This window comes from Triturus cristatus, chromosome 9 (assembly GCF_964204655.1).
Source record: "Triturus cristatus chromosome 9, aTriCri1.1, whole genome shotgun sequence".
In the NCBI taxonomy this organism is placed as follows: Eukaryota; Metazoa; Chordata; class Amphibia; order Caudata; family Salamandridae; genus Triturus; species Triturus cristatus.
The window spans coordinates 371,080,283-371,097,723 of record NC_140592.1 but is presented as its reverse complement, the minus strand read 5'-3'; the positions used below and the strand labels follow the sequence as shown (position 1 = coordinate 371,097,723).

The 17,441-nt window shown below is 50.3% G+C and overlaps 1 protein-coding gene across 1 annotated transcript in view; it reads right to left on the bottom strand.

Moving 5' to 3' along the window:
* The window catches only part of BAP1 (BRCA1 associated deubiquitinase 1), a 196,315-nt gene that overhangs the window by 104,885 nt on the left and 73,989 nt on the right, over positions 1-17,441 (bottom strand). The gene's annotated exons all lie outside the window — the stretch shown is intronic.

Below are 17,441 nucleotides of genomic sequence, written 5' to 3'. Positions count from 1 at the left end.
CAAAATGAGGTATAGTGTGCCCAGAGTCCAGTGGAACCCCATAGGTAGGCAGAGGTAAAAGTATATAGCACTTTACTCTCTATTTGTGGTAGTGTGGGCGAGCAGTAAGGCTTTATCAGAGGGTAGTGTTAAGCATTTGTTGTACACACTCCGGCAGCAAATTATGTCACACACTCAAAGACTGAACTCAGACCAATTTGTTTGTATAAAAATATTATTTAGTTATATTTATTTTCTAGAACCAACCAAGCCTGGCACAGGTAAGTGCAAATGGTACTTTTCAAGGCAAGTTGAAAAATCCAAGCAAGCTGAATGAAAATGACTTCTTTACAGGTTTGTAAATACTTTGAATACATTTGAAATTACTGTTCGATTACTTTTGATTACTTTTCCGATTACTTTATGGATTATTTTTTCTACTCAGTGTGATATGCCTAGATAGCACACCGTGACATTTCCTAGAGAAAATGTAAGTAAAGCAGTTTTTAGTTATTTGTAGTTTTTCAAGTTCTAATACAAAACCAATTCTACACTTAAAAGAATTTTCAAGAAAAACAGTCAAAGCAATCTTAAGGAAGGAAATAGAGTTATCGGTTTACAGGTAAGTAGTTATTTGTGGGAGTTGGTATTCTGGGGTTAGAACCAGGGTTCTCCCAGGGTCAAGGATGCACTCTTGAAACACCTCAGAGGCACTAGGACGGCCGGGTGCAGTGCTGAGACACACTGTAATCCGATAGGGGGCATCCGATTGGTGGCTGCTCACTTGCAAGCCACAAGGTTGTGGGAGCAAAGCTCCTGCTGTTAGGCTCAGGGCAAAGGGGGATACGAGTTAGCACCCAAAGTACGCCTGCAGCGGCGCTGGGGCGGCTGGGTGCAGGGTGCTGTTTTGGCGTCGGGTGCCCTGTTGTTTTCAATGGGGATTCTCCGGTTGCAACAAAGACTGCAGGCTCGTGGACGAAAATCTTCTGGAGGCGACCACCAGTTAGAGAGGTAAGTTGGGATGCCTGGGGATGCTGGGACACAGTCAGTCAGGCCAACCAAGGCCATGAGACGTCTGGTGCAGGGATGTCTTTAGGCGTTGGGTTTTCTGACCAGCTCCGGTAGCGGTCAGGGGGATCCTCCAGAAGGAGTAGTTTCTTTTCTGTAACTCCAGTTCTGTAGTAGGGGTATCTCTGTTATAGTCATAATCTAGTGAATAGTCCCGCCCATGTGCGTGGACCCCGGAGCAATAAAAAATAATCTCTAAAGGTGACAAATCATGCAGACCTGCATACACCTTTAAGAGAGAATTTAATTTAAAGACAGATAATGCAGCCTATACCCACAGGCTACACTGTCCAGAACTTCAACTAGAATTCCACCAACATCCACAAACAGCACTGCCTGTCCAGCTTTTCTCCACATAGGACAAAACCCTGCCTCTACCAGCAAAAGCCTCTGGAATGATAGAGAGGAAGGAGTGGACAGACAAACCCCATAGGCTGCCATTATGTGGCTTAGAACAGGATACTGTGCCTTTAAGAAAACTTTCCAGATTTCCAGAACTTTCCCCAGTATCCCAGAATGCCCAGCAGGTCCCTTTTACTTTCAGTTCTTTTTGAAGGCGTAGCACGCCAGACCTGTAGCATTCTTCATATGAATAATTATCTCTCCACCGGGGAGGAGTGCGGGCGCTTATGACTATAACAGAGATACCCCTACTACAGAACTGGAGTTACAGAAAAGAAACTACTCCTTCTGTAGTAGGGGATCTCTGTGTATAGTCATAATCTAGTGAATAGAATGGCAAGCCCATCCCCAAACAACAACAGCGGTGGAGAACAAACGAGACAAAACCACTACTGTGCGAACAAATTTCGCAGCGAAGCCTGCCCAACCTGAGCATCTGCCCTGGCATCCGAGTCCAGACAGTAATGCGCAGCAAAGGTATGGACCGACTTCCAAGTGGCCGCCTTGCAGATTTCTGCAATAGGAACATTACGCAGCAAAGCCGCCGTGGCAGCTTTGCCCCTGGTGGAATGAGCCTTAGGTTTACCCCCTAAGGTCTTATTAGCCTTTTGATAACACAATTGTATGCAGGACACAATCCACCGAGAAATGGACTGCTTAGAGGTCGCAAGACCAGTCCTGACTGATCCATAATTAACAAACAATTGGTCAGACCTACGAATATCCTTGGTCTTATCCAGATAAAATTTCAACACCCTCCGAACATCCAGGGAATGGAGAGACCTTTCCGCTGGCGAAGAGGGATTCTGAAAGAACGTAGGTAAAGTTATGGTCTGGTTGACATGAAAATCAGAGATAACCTTAGGAAGAAATTTAGGGTGAGTATGCATCACAACCTTAGCAGCATGAAATACAGTATAAGGTTCTTGACAACATAATGCCTGAAGTTCACTCACCCTGCGGGCCGATGTAATGGCCACTAGGAACGCCGCCTTCCAGGATAGGTGCTGCAATGAAGCCTTGTGAATGGGTTCAAAAGGCTCCTTCATCAGTCTGGACAGCACCACATTCAAGTCCCAGGAAGGCGAGGGAAGTCTGACGGGAGGAAACACTTTCTTCAAGCCTTCCAAAAAATCCTTGACCACAGGGATCTGAAAGAAGGAAGTCTGTGAAGGGCATTTCCTGTAAGCAGTCAAAGCAGCCAGATGAACCTTAATGGAATGGAAATTAAGGCCAGACCGCGCCAGATGTAAAAGGTACGGAAGGATGACATCTTCCTTACATGTCGTCGGATCAAAGTTCTTGGACTTACACCAGATACAGAACCTCTTCCACTTGTAGGCATAGGATGTCCTAGTGGAAGGTCGTTTAGACTCCTTCAGTATGTCCATACAATCGTCTGGTAGATTCAGATGGCCATATTGCACTATTTCAGGAGCCATGCCGCCAAACTCAAAGACGAGAGGTTGGGGTGCACCATCCGCCCCCCGAACTTCGTGAGAAGGTCCGGCCTGCACGGCAACCGCATGTGAGGAAGGAGAGACTGGTGAAGTAGGTCCGTGAACCACCACTGCCTGGGCCATTCCGGGGCGATCAGGATCATCCGCGCCCTGGACTGGGACAGCTTGATGAGCACTGCCGGAATCAGGGGAATGGGTGGAAAAGCGTACAGAAAGCTGTTCGACCAATCGATCCATAACGCATTCCCCAGCGTCCCCCGCTGGTAGTACCTGGATGCGAAGTCTCGGCATTTGCTGTTTTCGGCGGTGGCGAACAGATCTACGTCTGGAGTCCCCCACCTTGCGAAGACTTCTCCTAGTACTTCGTCGTTTATGACCCATTCGTGGTTTTCCTGAATCAGCCTGCTCAAGGCGTCCGCCTGAGCATTCTGCACCCCTGGCAGATGCGTGGCCGTAATCGTCAGTCCTCGGGCCAGAAGCCAGTGCCAGATCGCCTGCGCCTCCTGCGACAGAGTGCGCGACCTCGACCCCCCCTGCTTGTTGAGGTAATACATCGTGGTTGTATTGTCCGTCTGTATCAGCAGCGAGTTGGTCTGGAAGGACGGAAGGAAGGCCTTCAGTGCCAGGAAGACAGATCTGAGTTCCAGGAAATCTATGTGGTACGTCGATTCCAAAGGAGACCACTTTCCTTGAATCTGCAAGTCCCCGGAATGCGCTCCCCAGCCCTGGAGAGACGCATCCGTCACGACACTCGTCGTGGGAATGTCCTTGTGGAAGGGAACCCCCTTGAGGAGGTTTTCCGCCGAACACCACCACTTCAGAGACTGAAGAGCATGTAGAGACAGTCGTATCTTGTCGTCCCAAGAGCCTGTCCTCTGATCCCACTGATCCTCCAAGCACTCCTGCAGTGGTCTCATGTGTAGCCGTGCGTGAGGAAGATACAGGAGGCCATCGATCCCAGTAGAGAAGACACCTTCCTCACTGTCGTCGATGGAGCGGTCCTGAGCCTTCTGAAGGAGTGATAACCGTCTCTCCTCCGGAGGAGACACGCTTGCTGACCGCGTATCGATGGAGGCTCCCAGGTACTGTATGCACTGGACCGGAGTCGGGACCGATTTGGACATGCTGACGTGTAACCCCAGCTTGTGCAAGAGAGCGCACGTCCACCGGAAGTGATCTTGCGCTTCCGAGTAGGATGACGCCTTGATCAGCCAATCGTCCAGATACGGGTAGACAAACACCTTGTTCCTTCTCAGATGTGCCGCCACCACCGCCATGCACTTCGAGAAGGTCCTGGGCGTAGACTTTAGCCCGAATGGCAGTACTGTGTATTGATAGTGATTGGCGCCGACTTGGAATCGCAGGAACTTCCTGTGCTTCCGTGCTATGGGCACATGGAAGTACGCATCCTGTAGATCTATGGCACAGAGCCAGTCTCCCCGTTGCAGCTGAGGGTAAATCTGATGCAACGATAGCATGCAAAACTTCTCTCTGCGAATCTATTTGTTTGCCTGTCGCAAATCCAGAATGGGCCTGAACTCGTTCTTGTCCTTCTTGCGAACGAGGAAGAACCGAGAGTACAGACCTCTTCCCCTTTGAGACAGAGGTACCTCTTCTACCGCCTTTTTTTTCTCAACAAGATGTCTGCCTCCGCCTGGAGCTCTCTCAGCTGGAACTGAGAGCTGACCGGCGGAATCGCTGGAGGCGGGCTGATAAACCGAAGACTGTATCCATTGCAAACAATATTCAGCACCCACTTGTCCGGAGTAATTTTTCTCCACTCTGCCGGAAAAAATTGAATGCTTCCCCCCACTGGAGTGGGTAACGGTTGAGGGGGAAGTAGCCGCTCAGGGCCGAGACCCGGCCGGGCCCTTGGTAGTGGTAGCCGCCTGCTGGCCTCCTCTACCCCTCTGGCGTTTCTGGAAGGGCTTCCGGAACTGCTGCTGTTGGTGCTGCTGCTGTCCCGAACCCTGCCCACGCCCTCTGCCCGTAGACCCGAACCGCCTCTGGAACGGGCGCTTCTTCTCGGCCTTCTCCAACCCGACGGCCGTCAGGGTTTCCGCCTCCGCCTTCATGCGGGCCATCTCATCATCCGCATGTTTTCCAAACAGGGTTTCCCCCGAGAAGGGCAGGTTGGCCACTCTGTGCTGCGCCTCTGGTTTGAGGGACGTCAGGCGCAGCCACGAATGCCGCCTCTGGTGGACGCCATGACAGTAGGCGTGGGCGGCCAACAAGGAGACATCCGCCGCCGCGCCGATCACCTGATTCGAAACCAGCATGCCCTCACGCACTGTTTCCAAGAAGTCCTCCTTCCCGTCCCGGGGCAGCAGGTCCGCATACTGCTGCAGGGACTCCCACAGGGCCCGGTCATAACGCCCCAACAAAGCCCCTGCACTCGCCGCCTTCATGGTGGTGGCGGCGGTCCCACACACCTTCCTGCCCGCAGAATCCAGCCAGCGGCTTTCTTTGTCAGGCGGGACCGTCGATGAAGGAGCGGTCGCATGTTGTTTCCTCGCCGCCGTCACGATGACCGAATCCGGCTTCGGGTCCACCCTCAAAAAGGTAGGGTCCGACTCCGGGGCCCTATACTTTTTCATGAGCCTGGAGGGGGCGGCTTTCGTCACCGCGGGAGTGAGGAACAGCTCCAACGCGGGCTCCACCAGTCCTGGTACAAGAGGCAGTAGAGGGCGAGACAGATGTTTCTTATGAAGTGTCTCGAATATCACGGACGTCGTGGGTGTTGGAACCGTCACCGTGATACCCAACTTTGCTGCCCCTCTCAACAGCACCTCTTGGAAAGAGACCAAATCGTCCACCGGCGACACCCTAGTCCCCGGCGAGTCCGACAGCGTCGGGGAAAAATCTCTGGTCGAGGACCGCGTGTGCGACCTGGACCTGTGCCTCCTACGGCGTCGTCCTGAGTCCGACGATGACCGTCCATGGCTCCGTGATCTTCTCCTCCTGAGAGAGCGGGAGCGCGACCTCTTCGGCTTCGGTCTGCCCGCTGGTCTAGCCGGTCCCGGCGACCACGGACGTCGCGGCTTCGGAGTCCCCTGAGGCGGAGTCGGGTACCTCGGAAGGGAAACCGACCACGGAGGAACCGCCGGCGGCCCCAACGGAGTGCGTGGTAACGACCGAGGTGGGAGCGGCGGAGGCAGTGGTGCTGGCTGCGGAGGCGGTGGTGGCGGTGGAGGCGGTGGTGGTGGAGGCGGTGTTGGCGGTGGTGGTGGAGGCGGAGTCGGAGGAGGAGGCGGTGGCGTAGGCATCCGAGGAGGCATATACACCACAATACACCACAGAGTAAACCGATCCAGATGACTCTCTCTTCCTCGACGTCGATCTTCGCCTCGACGTCGATCTTCGCCTCGACGTCGATCTTCGCCTCGACGGCGACCTTCGCCTCGACGGCGACCTTCGCCTTGACGGCAATCTGCGCCTCGACGGCGATCTTCTCGACGTCGACCGTCTCCTCTTCACCGACGGCGAACGGCGATCGCCCCTCGACGGCGAGCGCCGACGCCGGGTCCGATCTCGACGCCGACTGCTGGACGTCGACGGCGTCGTCGCAGAAGAAGACGATGTAGTAGACGGCGGCCTGTTCAGGTCCCTCGACGTCGACCGTCGACGCCGCTTCTCCCCAGAGCCCTGGGGAGACGGCGAACAGATGGTAGTCATCCCCCTCGACGCCGCCGTCGACGCCCTCGACGGGGAGTGGGGACGATTACTGGTCTTCCTGCCCCTGGGGAGCCCCCCAGAGGCCTCAGTATGGGCCAAATCAGCCCCTCCAGACCCACCTGGTGCCTTCAGCCTTCTCTCCTCCAGGACTTGAAGCCTGATCTTCATTCTGTCCCTCAGGGTCCTGGCTGAGAACGAGTGGCAGATTTCACAGTCTTCAGGCACGTGGGACTGGGGAAGGCAACCTATACACACCTCGTGTGGATCTGTTTTAGCCTTTTTTCTACCACACTCCGGGCACTTGTCGAACAAGCCAGGCATGTTGACAGTACCAGCCACTAAGCACTTGAAAAAGTGACAAAAATTGACAAAAACAACAATAAACCCTTGAAAAGGGGAGAGCTCAATGCTCCAGGGTCCTGCTAGCAGGAGCCGGAAAAAAGAACTGAAAGTAAAAGGGACCTGCTGGGCATTCTGGGATACTGGGGAAAGTTCTGGAAATCTGGAAAGTTTTCTTAAAGGCACAGTATCCTGTTCTAAGCCACATAATGGCAGCCTATGGGGCTTGTCTGTCCACTCCTTCCTCTCTATCATTCCAGAGGCTTTTGCTGGTAGAGGCAGGGTTTTGTCCTATGTGGAGAAAAGCTGGACAGGCAGTGCTGTTTGTGGATGTTGGTGGAATTCTAGTTGAAGTTCTGGACAGTGTAGCCTGTGGGTATAGGCTGCATTATCTGTCTTTAAATTAAATTCTCTCTTAAAGGTGTATGCAGGTCTGCATGATTTGTCACCTTTAGAGATCATTTTTTATTGCTCCGGGGTCCACGCACATGGGCGGGACTATTCACTAGATTATGACTATACACAGAGATCCCCTACTACAGAAAGGGGCATGGAGATTCGAGGCAGGTCAGAAATAACCAGATCTCAGGTCAGGATCGCCAAGGAGACCTCCTCGTGGTGTTGGGCCACTCGAACTCCGGCCGTATGCGTTGGTTGCAGGGTGGTGCAGACTTGTGGTTTTGGCTGGGGCCAGAGTCTGTAGGTGAGCAAATCCTGCGCACACGGAAGACAAAGTCTTTGGCTTGTAAGGCAGGGAAGATCCTTTGGGTTCTTGAGGCTGCTGGCTGCAGGACACACCGGGATTTCGCTGGAGCAGGTTCGAGGTGGGGACAGGCCGGTAGGGCTGGGGCCAAGTCAGTGGGTGGCCTCCTCCTCTTAGTTTCAGCAAAGCTTCTTCTGTCCTTCTACTGTTCATCTCGTCAGTTCTTCCCTGAGGAGGCAGGGTTCAGGGGCCCCCCCTAAATACTAGATTTAGGGGTGTTACAGGTAAGTAAAGGTTGGAACCAATGGGTCTCTTCCTTGGAGTGGGTACACCACCTATTATGCCACCCTCCAGTGGGAAGAGGGGCATATGCCCCTGTCTGGTTGGCTGGGTCCCCCATCTGCAAGATGGCAGGGACTGAGATTTGGGCTTCACCTCGCCTCCCCCACCTGAGGGATGGGGTTGGCGAAGGTGGGCACACATCCGTTCCTCACTTGGCTCCCCTGCCAATTCTCTCGCCCAAAGTGGGAGTGAGAACCAGTGGGTGTCAGTTGCTGGAAGCAGCAAAGGGCTGGGGTAGCTCACAAAGGCGGCAGGCCTTTGAAGCTTCCCCTTCGTGGACCCTGCAATCCCAGGATGTGCATTGTGCCACACCCACAAGAGCAGCAGGCTCTCGATCCAGTGGTCCAGATACAGGTCTGAAATAGCAGCTGGCAAGCAGCCACTCAGCCAGGACTCTAGTGTTAGCTTGTTTTTCAGGAGGCATCTCTAAAATGCCCTCTGTGTGCATTTTTCATAAAATCCTACACTGGCATCAGTGTGGGTTTAATGTGCTGAGAGGTTTGATACCAAACTTCCCAGCTTTCAGTAAAGCCATTATGGTGCTGTGGAGTTCGTAATGACAAACTCCCAGCACCATATACTCTTAATGACACTACTGCACTTACAATGCCTAACAATTGGTCTACACGCTGTAGGGGTACAGGGCTCAGGCACCTGAACCCTCACCACAGGTATAGTGCACACACCTAGAGGGGTGGCTGAACTATGTCAGGGCAGTGGGTTGTAGGGATGGCACACAGGGATGTGTGCCATATCGACTCTGCACTTTGTTATGCACCAAAACACGCAGCCTGCAATGGCAGCGTGTGTGTGTAGAGGTACAGGGCCTTCAAGGGTGGTACAATAAGTGCTGCAGCCCTTAGAGGCCTTCCTTGGCCACAGTGCCCTTCGTACCCATAGTACTTTTTACAAGGGAATGACATATGGCCCGAGAGATGCCAACTGGGGGTACAAGGTACAGTTTTGGGAAAGAACACAGGCCCTGGAAACCTGATTGGCTGGGACCCAGGGCACATAGAGTCAAAGTGCATCAGTAGTCTGGCAAAAAGTGGGGGGTTACTGCAACAGAAACCCAGCTTCCTACACTGTTCCCACCCCAAATCTCCACTGCTTTTCAGAATCAAACCAATTCCACCAAATCAAACAGTACTTTTTCCAGACAAGGAACCAGGGATCCAGAGATCAACCAGATGCTCATGGACCTATAGTTAGATTCTTAAACGGCAACTCATATCTTATTAAGTCAATGGGTTAAGCCTTGCTCTCTAATGTCATCCGTTTAACTTCACTAAGTGGATTTAAATGGTTTGTCCGCAAATAGAATTAAAATCATACTCTAATATAACACATGAAAAGGAAAGCAGTAAAAGGAGGACTCCACCCTCACATTTGAATTATGCGACAGCTCACAAGGACCCCCATAACCAATGAGATATTAAACAAAATATGCAGCTGCTGTGGATTTCTCCGTCTCTTTGTGCCAAGTAGACCGGCCCAACCAGAGTACGATGAGACAACATATAAATACATCATGTAATGGGCAGTTTTATCCCTTCTTAAAAAGGGTCATGGGAAAGCAAAGCAATCTCCTAATGAATTGATCCTTTGCATCACCTGAAATGGCATCTTACATGTTAGACATTCTTTTGAGAGCCCCAATTGTTTGTATGACTGTTCTTTATGAACGAATCGATTAAATGCTTAAACTGAGATTAAAGATGATATATCCACACCACGGTTACTCATATGATAGGCAGCCAGATTGCTCAAGTCTACTGAAACCAGTACATCCAGAGGCATGCATTTAAAATCATTTTTTTTTTTAATTACAAAAACCCCCAAAACCTCACTCAGCAAAAAGCTGATCAGTATATTCAGAGATGGTAAAGGTTTTAAGCAGTTTACAAGTCAGTAGTGTGGTTAAGGATAGCTTGAAGGTTAGGTTAAGTAGTCTAGGGAGTAGATTAACTAAGAGTTAGGCACAGGATTAGATAGTACTTCAGAACAATAAAAATAAGCACCAGGGTCACTTAAGAATTGAGCCATTTGAGTGCTTGGTACCCTGAACATCCAGAAACTGAAAATGAGCCATCAGTGCCTCACCAGGATTCAGAACATGGACTAAATTTTGCACGTCTGTGAATGTGACACAAAAAGTAATGGACACTAGCACCACTGAGAAGCCCACAAGTTCTGGAACCAGAGTATTCATCCCTGAGGAAGGGGGCCCTCTGAGTAATTGACATTCATATGACCAAGACTGCTTGAACATAAAGCATAGGTTGACTCTAAAATGGACCATAACCAGCTTCCACCAGCACAACTCACATCATTATTCACTCTACCCTCCTGGACAGTACAAATTAACTTTGTAGACACTCTGTACCCTCACACCAAATCTCGTATCATCACAAAATCTGGTAGCTCCTCATCAAAAAAACATCATCCATAAAACCAAGCCCACTGACCCCTTACGTTTAACCAATTAGCAATGATATAATTGTCTCCATTCACTACGACTTGCACAACCTACTCTCCCTCACCATTTCATGGCCATTAAACAAATAAGAAATGACTTGCAACACCAACAGTGGCTCCCTACAGACAGGAACTTTCATACGGGCACCCTGTTCGTCTCTTTCTTAACAAATAAGCCCGATGAACTCTTCACTCGATGTGCCCTCAAACATCTCCTTCAAAATGATCTTCCTAACAACTAATCCTGCCTTTTAAGTACACATTGCCACTTTCGCCATACCAGAAACATTGCCTCCTTATCTGACTCTCTAGACACAACTCTACTTCAGCTGATGCACTACATGAAGTACACGATGTACTGAATCTAAAGAAAAAATACAAAAAAACTTTACTCAAAGTTTAATCAGCTCTTCTCCTACAACTCGCTAATCAGTAGACAGGTCGGTCTCATCCAGCAACCTCTTTTAAATCTCTGAAATGAGAACTTGCCCTCCGACTCTATTACGATCCCATTGCCCACTGACCATGCTCTGTTATATACGGTTGTTAACCACTTCCTGGTATCCCATAACCTGATGGCAAATAAGGGTCGCACCCTTCAATACTTTCACCAATAATTTAACTTAAAAAATTCTACTTATACAATTCTTTCAAGGGTGCTCTCCATTAAGTATTCCACTCTCTCTTCGTGAACCCTCCCCAACATCCCCCCCAGCCGCAAAAAAAGGGTCCAACCCCTTGGTGGTACCTCTTTTTCACAACTTTAAAATAAAAACGTGTGTTTTACTTCAAAAGTAGGGAAAGTGTTAAATTATAAAACACATAGGATTACAGATTATCTCTCACCAACTTGGCACTGGTTATGACACTACTACATTATCTTCCTCCCAAAACCATACCGCATCTCACACCCAACCATATCTTTGCTAAACCCCCATACAAAAACCCTACTTAGATATACTTTTTATCCACAGATGTTGTTAGCTAGTACCCCAGCAGATTGTTTTTATTTTTTTTAAATTTTATAATAAACTTCAATCTGTACATGGTTACATATCGACAGGCAGCATTCATAAGCGTTCCATATAAGTATATAGCTTCGTATTTTCTCATACACTTCTATAATATTTGTTTGGTTCTATACAAGCCATTACTATAATGCGGTTTCGTTGTTTGACATGTAATCTTTTCACTCTAGTCTCCAACATCAGATAGTATGTCCTCTTGTGGGGGTTCACATATATTACCACGGAAGGTGTTCCATCTACTCCACACCCGGGTCCATTTTTTGGGGCATCCCATATGTACATAAACTGCTTTTTCTGTTGTCATAGCATTGTCCATGTCATGACACAAATTTTGCTGGGTAGGAGTCTGTCTTGATCTCCAGTTGCGGCCTATTTCTCGCTTTGCCAGTGTCATACCGAGTGTTACCCAGTCCTGATTCCCGTGGTTAAGGTATGTTGGGTCCCACATAATGATTAGGCATCGTTTTGGTTCAGGTGGAACCTCTACCCCAGTGACCTATGAAATTGTGTTCATGCCCGCCTCCCAATATAACTTAATTTTTGGGCATTCAGAGATGGTGTGCAAAAATGTGTCAGGTAGGCCACACTGTCTCAGACAAAGTGGTTTGTCAGTAGCGCCCAGTTTATGAAGAAGCGTCTGTGTGTAATACGTTCAGTGTAGGACTTTCAGTTGTAGTAGTCTCAGTTTTGAGGGGATTGCTACCTCCCTGGGAGATGCCAACGCTTCCTGCCAATCTGCATCGTCCAACGTTCCCAGTTCTCTTTCCCATCATTCCTTAAGGGCTACCATGGGATCTGGCTGATTGTTTATTATTTTTCGGTATATCAGGGAGATGGCTTTCTTACTAAGATGGTCTGTGAGGAGTCTGTCTTCCAGGGGTGAGGCCTCTGGTAACTGTGTGCCCTGTGGGAGTGCGCTCAGGAGCGCATGCCTGATCTGCATGTATCTAAAGGTCTCTGTCTGTGCCAACCCGTAGATTTTCTGCAAGTGAGCAAATGGGACGACCTCTCCTTTCTTCCAGATATCCCCGACCTTTGTGATACCTATCAGGTCCCATTGTCTAAAACCAATGTATTTCTCAGTTTGCCTTGGCGTCGAGTGTCCCATAATGGCGTAGCCTGTATTATTACACCCTCCCAGCCCATCGCATGCTGTGCCTCAAACCATATTCGGATCGTATGGGCCGTTTGGCCCGTAAGTATCGATCGTCGTGATTTATTGTATAATGTCCCCAGAATTCCTTCGTTATCAAGGAGGTGTCTGTCCATGCGGAATGCTGGCTCATTTTGCGGCATATGAAGCCATTGGTTTATGACCATGAGTTGTAACGCCCAGTAGTATTGTTTTATGTTAGGGAGGGCAATACCCCCATCATACCATCCCCTCATAAGTTTGTGTATGGCGATCTGACTCGTCTTACAGTCACATAGCAAATTGGTTATTTTCGTGTTGATCGCTGATAAATATGTGGGGGAAACCGGGAATGGCGTGTTTTGAAGGGCGTATAAAAACCTAGGAAGCGCCATCATCTTAAAAAGGGCTGCACCACCAAGCAGCGTTAGCGGCAGTGGGCGCCAATGTTTGACATCGTTATGAAGTCGTGTCAGGGGCTGTGTGAGATTTTCTGCAATGAAGCGTGTATGGCTATGCGTAATGTATATACCAAGATATTTGAATCCTTCAGTCGCAATTTGTATATTGCAGTGTCGCGGGAGTGTCGGCGCGGGTCCGTGTAATATATAAATGAGGGACTTTGCCCAATTTATCGTGTATCCGGAGATTCGCCCATACGCCGCACAGATATCCAGTAGACTGTTTATGGAGCGTGTGGGGGACGCCAGGTAAAGGAGTATGTCGTCCGCGTAGAGCGAGATCTGGTCTTCCCACCCTATTCCCCACTTCAGTCTACGAATGACCAGATCTTGCCGAACCCATGCTGCCAGAGGCTCTAGTACCAGCGCAAAGAGTAGCGGAGACAGGGGGCATCCCTGTCTCGTCCCTCTTCCCAAAGGGAAGTCCACCGAAATGCAGCCATTTACCACCACTTGTGCAAGGGGTTTCGCTTATAATAGCTCTATCCACGCGCAACATTTTGGACCAAAGCCCTTGTAGCGAAGAACCGCAAAGAGGAAGGGCCACTCAACCAGGTCGAATGCCATACGGGTATCTAAAGACAGGATAACCGCGTCTTCCTCGATCGTATCTTTGCGTGCCATGACACTATGCAGTCTTAGTAGGTTGAGTGCAGTGTTGCAGTTCGGCATAAAGCCAGATTGGTACGGGTGGATTAAGGTTATTTGGTGTGGCTGGAGCCGCATGGCTAACGCTTTGGTGAGTATTTTCTCCACAGCATTTATTAGGGAAATCGGTCTATACGACACGCAATCTTCTGGTGGTTTGCCTGGTTTGTGTATAGTGATTATCGTCGCTAGGCGTTGATCCCTGGGCAGTTCCCCTTTTTGTAGACTGTTAGTAAACATATTGAGCATGTGTGGCATAAGCTGTGTTGCTGCTCTTTTGTAGAGCTCTACTGGTAACCCGTTGGGCCCTAGTGCTTTCCCGGTGTGTAACGCCCTGACCGTTAGCTGGAGTTCGTCACTCGTCAGATCGTTTTCCAGCTCTCGGGTCTCTTCCGGCCCCAATATTGGCATCTGGATGTCTTTTAGGCTACTGTGGCTGTGGCCTATGGTGTGTATACTTGCTTAAAATGTGCCGCTAATGTCTTGACTATTTGTTGCGGGTCCGATGTGAGTTCGTCTGTCTCCCTCCGGAGCTGCGCCACCCATCTGCCCGCTTTCTCCTTTCTGTCCGGTCACGCTAGAAGCTTTCCAGCTTTATCTCCCATCTCGTAGACAATATTTTGGGTGTTTGAAATCTTAGACTTCGCCTCCTCCTATGCATATGTTCTGTATTCTTGTTGAGCTAATTGCAACTTTTGCCTCATGGTTTCGCTAGGGTCTGTTGTGTGTTCTATCTCTGCCCTGGATACTTCTTGTTCCAGAGTCTCGATACATTGCCGTTTGTCTCGTTTGAATTCCGTCACTAGAGATATGGCCTGTCCTCTTATCACCGTTTTATACGCTTCCCATAGGGTCCCCAGGGATGATACTGTGTGTTCGGCGAAATATGGTTCCGTGGCCTTGACCAGTCCCTTCCCAATTTTACGTTTAAGATATCCAGGATGCAGCGGGAATATGCGGCGTCTTCCTGGGGTGTGTGAAATGTAGGTGATTAGCACCGGTGAATGGTCAGATATACCCTGGGGTAGGTGTGCAATCTCCCCTATCTTTTTTAAACCTTTGCCAGTGTGAGGATATAGTCAATTCTGGAGAGGCTGCCATACACACCTGAGAGGAATGTGTACTCCCTCTTTTGCGGCTGTTTGGCACGCCAGACATCTATTAGGCCAATTGTGAATTCCAACAATTTATGACTGGGTCCACTGGGGGCTGTCTGTCTATGGATGCGTCCATCGTGGTGTTGGAAGTCGCCCCCTAGTATGAGTTCTCCTTGTGGGAGTGATAGGAGAAACTTGCCCAGACAGTAAAGTTGTGTGGTGCAGCGCCGGTGGGATATATTATCAAAACCAGGTTATAGATGTCCCTCCCATTGGCAGGCTATTGCCGCGAAGCGCCCCTGGTCATCCGTCCATGACCCCTGTAAGATCAGTGGAAAACTTTTATTAATTAATCCCTACTCCCCGGGATCCGGAGGTAAAGTCAGAGTGTACGGCCATTTTGTAGCCCCATCTATCCAAGGCTTTACACGTTGATCCCACCAGGTGTGAGATTCTTGTATGAGAGCGACCGCGGGACCCCTACGTTTAATATATTGAAGGACCAGCTCCCATTTTATTTTGTCTCCAAGACCATTTATATTCCATGAGAGTATAGTTAAGGGAAGGTGTGTCGTTTCATGGGTTGTCACTCCCGTGAAAGGACCATCTGTTGACGCTTTAGAGTGTACTTTTTGTGCCATCCCATAAGTCAGGGTGAATCTCTCCCGCAGTGTATGTTCCATGCTGCCTATCTGAATGCTGTAGCAGTTCTCATCACCTTTGTGTACCAAAACAAACAAAAACCCCTTGAACATGCTCTGGTCCCCCTCCCTCTCCCTGCCTCCCTGCATAGAGGATTTAGAACTACCCACCACCCCAACTTAGCAGAGTGCTTCCGTCCCATAACTTTATACTTGCGTCAGGGGTAGAGCTGCTTAGCGATCATCTGGCATCCTCCCCCTAAATAGTCCCCAGTCTGTGGCGGCTTAATGTTTATAACAAGGTAAGTCCACCCTTGCATCACTTGTGTGGGAAGTCGGCCAGCATTCTTCAAGCTCGGTAGGCCACTGTTATCTTACATGGCTATGTATTCTCCGCGTCGTTTTCTGTGCGTCAGTTTCCTGGCCTTGTCTGTCCAGCGGATAGCAGTAGGTTTATTCTGAGTTTTCTTCTGTGGTCAGCTGTGTGTTGGTCAGTGGGTCCATCATTCGAGCTGTTGTTAACATATCGGATTTGGAGGAGTGGCGCTGTCCTCTTCGGTCCTGCCTATTGGGTCCTGTGGCAGGTCTACATCCCTCCAGTCATTCTTGGGCTTCCTCCGGAGTTGAGGAAAACCAGCTTTTTCCTTCAGCCTCTACCCTGAGCTTAGCGGGGAAGAGCATCGCATATTTTAGTTCCTGATTGTGCAGTTCTTTTTTGATATCTAGGACGTTTCTACGTTGGTTAGTGACCGTTGCAGTGTAGTCTGGGTAAAGGGACACTGTATTGTTGTCTATTCGTAGCGGAGGAGCAACACGTGCTGCCTGGAGAATCATGTCTCGGTCGCGGTAGTTGAAGATACGAGCTAGTATGGGTCGGGTTACTCCCGGCCGGGGCCTTCCCCTTGGGACTCGGTGGGCTCTTTCCACCGAGAAGAAGCTATACAGTCCGCGTGGTGGTAATTGCGTTTTAACAAGGTCTTCGACAAAGAGGTCCAGGGCGGGCCCCTTGACGTTCTCCGGCACTCCAACCAAGCGGATATTATTGCGCCTTGAGCACCCTTCCTGGTCATCAATCTTGGCAGCCAGTAGTCGCCGTTGCCTCACCACGGGAGATATCTCCACGCGTGCCTTTCCAGGTTTTCTGCGTCTCACTTTCCCCTTTAAAGGTGTGAGCTGCTTGCCGCAAACGTGTGCCCGATTCGCAGCACGGTCCTCTTGTCAGACGCTAATGGGCCTTGACTATGGCAGAAGTAGCACGAGCTTCATAGGTAGGTGCACTGCCCCCGTAATGCGTTGCAGGCAGTCCGTTCAGCTGTGGTCAGGATGCGCCTGTGGGGAGAGCTACTTTAGTGCTCTGGTCAAGATTGTAGTATCGGCCCGAGAGGGTGCGCCACCCAGTCTTTTGACTGTCTTGTGTGGGGGACCCAGCCCTCAGAGCCAGATGGGCGCTGCGTTCGTTATGGCGGCGTAATGGAGGGAGACCCCGCCCGTGATGGACTGCGTGCCGCCTCTGCCACCGGGTCCTCGGGTTTAGTGTTGCTGTTCTCTTGTGTGCAGGTCAGGATGTAGAGGTGACTCGGCGATCCTTCGCCAGTCTCAGCTATACTCCCGGTCTGTGCAGTTACGATGCCTGGTGTTTGGGGTGTCTCCGCCGTTCTCTTACCGCTGCTGGATCTTCCAGTGTATGCTGGGGTCGTACTTGTCATTGGCCGCCCCAGTCTCGGCACTTCGTAGGTCCTCGCCGCGATCCGGTGGCGATCGCAGCTGGGTTCGCGGGCCACGTCGCCTCTCCCCGATGCTGTCTTGAGCCACGGAAACAAGCCCACTCTCGCCGGAACCACAGGCGGCGGCGCTCCAAATCTAGCCCCTGCTTCACTTTTGGCACCCAGGCCGCTTCTTTGTTACACAGTGCTGCGCTTCACTGGTCGCACCCGCTAGGCCAGAACTCGGGTCAGTACTGCATCGGAAGCGTTGAGACCTTCGGCTTT